Here is a 4,873-nt window from a genome sequence, read left to right as displayed (position 1 = left end):
GCTTGAAGAGCTCTGGGGGCAGCAAGCCCGTTCGTGGTACTGGCGATTCTAGGGTTGCTTGCTTCTTTTTCGCTATCCCTAGTAGTCCTACCCAGTAGCAGGGTGCGGTGGGGGCTTCATAGCAGCTGACAGAAATGAATTATGCAGGTGGTGCTTTCCTGTAGGAAGTAGCATGCTGAGTGGGTGGGGCTACTACCCTAGCTTCCTGTCAGGTGGGTTACTGTTGCTTACCAGGAGGGAGAGGAGAAGGGGCAGGGCAGCAGAGAGCTTGCTGTGGTGCGAATGCGCTGGCATGAACTAATTCGCCCTTCCTGCCAGTGTGTTTTCACTGTGCCTTGCCCGCTCTCCTCCCTTACCCAGTAAGCAACAGCAACCCACCTACCGGGATGCTAGGGTAGCAGCTATGCACAACCCTATCTTCTTCCAGTTGGATGTCAACTCCAGGGAAACACAAGTAAAACAACGATAATGTGTTTTGTTTTGTTTTTTAAAAAGACTCCTTGCCTAACAAAGGAAGGTTTGTAAAAGGGGGGGGGGGAATAAGCGAAAGATTAAAACTGCAACAAACGAAAGTCGCTAACGTAACTGGAAGCAAGGTTTCCGCATTGGTGGCAGCTGTCAGTTTGCATTGCGCCAGAGCTGTTAAGTGAACCTTTGATAATAGATCACAAAGTGGCTCACCGATGGTATATGAAGCTGAAGAAAACATAGGGAACTGCCCTATACAGGGTCAGACAGACCAGTGGTCCATTTGCACTGAGTGACTGAGGCTCTGCAAGGTTTCAGGATAAGAGTCTATCCCAGCCCTACATGCAGATGCTGTAGACTGAACCTGGGATTTTTTGCATTCAGATCAAGATGCTCCACCTCTGAGCTCAGGCCTTCCCCCTAAAAAGGGAAGGTTTGTGTCCTTGATTTGTTTCCTTGGGGCAATACAGAGCAGGACCATAAATTACCTGTGTGCGTGTGTTTTACATACTGTGAAGGCTGTATCCAAAACTCACGAGATTGTGCCATGCCCTCGTGGGGAATGAGCAAATAAATAAATAAAGCCCGTGAAAGCATGAAAGATTCATTTTAATGGATAACAGGTTTTGCTAGTTCATACTTAATAATACTTAATATTTCATTTACTACTGGGGGCTAACCTTCTCTCTCTCTCTCTCTCTCTCTCTCTCTCTCTCTCTCTCTCTCTCCCCCCTCCTCAATTCCCTGCTGGAAAGCACGACCGAAGGCACTCGAGTGCATTAAGATTTTATAGCTGGAGAAAACAGTCTTGTAAAAGGCCAGCGCTGGAACGATTTAGCATGATGCAGAAAATGAAAGCAACTGGGCAGCGAATTCCCTTTTACCGGCTTGCAGCACAAAGGAGAAAGTCTTCCATGTGAAGTTGCACCATGATAAAAATCAAAGGGATATTACTTTTAGGGTGTTTGTGTTATGACTTATCCACAATCCACATTGCGCTTCTTCTGGGGTACTCGGAAGGTGTCAGCATGTGACAGCAGCAACACCCTAGGAATGGCTTTGACTAACTGGCTAAAGCAGGTGAGGGTAGCTGAGGCGTTTCAAACCACTGGTGAGTTTGGGACTTCCCCTGCATGTGAAGACACACTCCAGCAGATTAAGAGGACAAGACTGATAGTTAGTCCAATGGTCAAGAAGGTGGTGTCTGTCCATGCTGTAGAGCAGCAATTCTCAACCTGGCTGACTGACCGAACCTAAAGGGTGCTCATCAATGGTTCCTCTTCATCCTGGAGAAGAGTGACTAGTGGGGTGCCACAGGGTTCTGTCTTGGGCCCGGTCTTATTCAACATCTTTATCAACGACTTGGATGATGGACTCAAGGGCATCCTGATCAAATTTGCACATGACACCAAACTGGGAGGGGTGGCTAACACCCCAGAGGACAGGATCACACTTCAAAACAACCTTGACAGATTAGAGAACTGGGCCAAAACAAACAAGATGAACTTTAACAGGAAGAAATGTAAAGTATTGCACTTGGGCAAAAAAAATGAGAGGCACAAATACAAGATGGGGCACACCTGGCTTGAGAGCAGTACATGTGAAAAGGATCTAGGAGTCTTGGTTGACCACAAACTTGACATGAGCCAACAGTGTGACGCGGCAGCTAAAAAAGCCAATGCAATTCTGGGCCTCATCAATAGGAGTATAGCATCTAGATCAAGGGAAGTAATAGTGCCACTGTATTCTGCTCTGGTCAGACCTCACCTGGAGTACAGTGTCCAGTTCTGGGCACCACAGTTCAAGAAGGACACTGACAAACTGGAATGTGTCCAGAGGAGGGCAACCAAAATGGTCAAAGGCCTGGAAACGATGCTTTATGAGGAACGGCTAAGGGAGCTAGGCATGTTTAGCCTGGAGAAGAGGAGGTTAAGGGGTGATATGATAGCCATGTTCAAATATATAAAAGGATGTCACATAGAGGAGGGAGAAAGGTTGTTTTCTGCTGCTCCAGAGAAGCGGACACGGAGCAATGGATCCAAACTACAAGAAAGAAGATTCCACCTAAACATTAGGAAGAACTTCCTGACAGTAAGAGCTGTTCGACAGTGGAATTTGCTGCCAAGGAGTGTGGTGGAGTCTCCTACTTTGGAGGTCTTTAAGCAGAGGCTTGACAACCATATGTCAGGAGTGCTCTGATGGTGTTTCCTGCTTGGCAGGGGGTTGGACTCGATGGCCTTCGTGGTCTCTTCCAACTCTATGATTCTATGATTCAACCTGTGGGTCCCCAGATGTTGTTGGACTACAACTCCAATCATCCCTGAGCTCTTGCCTTGCTAGCTAGGACTGATGGGAGCTGTAGTTCAACAACATCTGGGGACCCACAGGTTGAGAAAGGCTGCTGCAGAGGGAAGTGAGGGGCAGGTAGGGCTCATCATCCTGGGGAGGGAGCTCATCCAAGAGATGGAAAACATTGAGCCTAAATCTCTGCTGGCTTGTGGATATCTTTGGGAGAAGACAAGACTAAGCGGTAAACCCTACACAAATCCAGAGTGGAGTCCCTATGGTGGTTGGATGGCACCTTGCAACCTCCTTCCAGCAACACCTGCAGCCAAGCTGGTGCCAGATTTCTTGCTCTGCTTTCCTTTGGACCACATCAGTGAGGCCAAGAAGGGAGTCTTGTTGTCTGGGCAGCCCATGACCTCCACACACACTGCCCAGGCTTGCGCTCCAGGGAGGTCACTTTGGTGCTGCTAATGCAGCAGTTTGAGTTTCCACCTGGAGGTGCACTATATTGTCTCTCAAGACAGATGGATCCCATCAACAACTACACAAGTTGTTGTTGTTTAGAAGTGTCGGACTCTTTGTGACCCCATAGACCAGAGCACACCAGGCACTCCTGTCTTCTACTGCCTCCCGCAGCTTGGTCAAACTACACAAGTAGAAATCCCTGAGTTTAAGACACTCTACTTTTTCTTCTTTGGCAATCACTTGTAGCCGAGTAAGATTGTCTTCCATAAACACGGTCTGTAAGTGACTGTGGAGGCTGTTTCTGGATCCACACATCCTTCCACAGTGGGGACATTGGTTTCCGGGAGGGAGTTGATCATGGTGAGGGTTTGCCAAGCGTGCCTTCCTCTGAGCACATTTCTCCCTTGCGTCCTGAGTTTGAGTGTTTTCTAAGCCCATGACACCTTTGGTAAAGGCTGTTCTCCAACTGGAGCGCTCGCAGGCAAGTGTTTCCCAATTGTTGGTATTTATACTGCATTTTTTTAGATTTGCCTTGAGACAGTCTTTAAACCTCTTTTGTTGACCACCAGCATTACGCTTTTCCATTTTAAGTTCGGAATAGAGTAGTGGCTTTGGATGATGATAATCAGGCATCTTGCACTCTGTGGTAGCATTGAAGCTACAGTGAGAGTTCTTCCTCCTCTTCAGCCTCCAAAAGCCATTGCAGAGGTTTATGCCAAGCCAGGGAAGAGGAACCTTTGGCCTTCTAGATGTTGCTGGGTCTCCACTGCCCATCATCCCTGAACATGATAGCTGGAGATGATGGGAGTTGTAGTCCAGCAGTACGAAAAGGCCACCGGTTCCTCATCCTTCTCCTAAGCTCAAGAAAGGGAGAAGAATTTGAAGGTGTGCATTCTGAGAGGCTCATCTTCTCCCTAATTTATGCTTTAGAGCAGACTCCCCAACCCTGTGGCCTTCAAGATGTTGCTTTGGGCATCGACTCTCATCAGCCAGCATAGTCAGAACTCTGGTCCAGAGCATCTGGAAGGTACCAGTTTGGAAGAGGTTGCTTTGAAGGCTTCTATGCAACTAGTATTTGATGGAAGTAATTGGGCTTGGAGGATGTGCACCTGACCTGCACCCAGACCTTCGTCGTGTAACAGTGAGTCTTTCATCTACTTCTGCCTAGTACATGTGTATATATGCACAGATGGTGGAAACTCTCAAAATAACAAGACCCATTCCTGATGGAGGCACATTGCTGGTAATGTTTCCGCAACAGATATGCCTTCCTTTCCTTCTCCCACCCTCTCCCACTGTCTTTTAATGAGTCATAGTGGGAACGACTTGACATCCTGCACTCTGCCCATTCATTCACAAAGCCTTTCTGGCTGACTCAGCTGAAATCGCTCAGTTGCAATCGGCCTCACTGCAGGGAGGAGGATGGATTCCGCAACACTGAAACTGGCAATGTGGGGGAATCGTGGTGAGAGCTGCTTTTTCACCTCCACAACTTCAAAGGAAGCAATGATGCTCATGTGCTGTCAGATCAGCAAGGTGCTTGAAGCTGGGTCACAGAATGAGATGTACAAAGTGGACCCAGGTTTCCTAGGAGTGAGGGCTCCTTCAGGATTGCTTTCACCACTATGGGGGAACGGAAGGATCACTGGTCAAC

This window comes from Podarcis liolepis, assembly GCF_965112155.1.
Source record: "Podarcis liolepis genome assembly, chromosome: 6".
Lineage (NCBI taxonomy): Eukaryota > Metazoa > Chordata > Lepidosauria > Squamata > Lacertidae > Podarcis > Podarcis liolepis.
Note: the sequence above shows the minus strand (reverse complement) of the source record.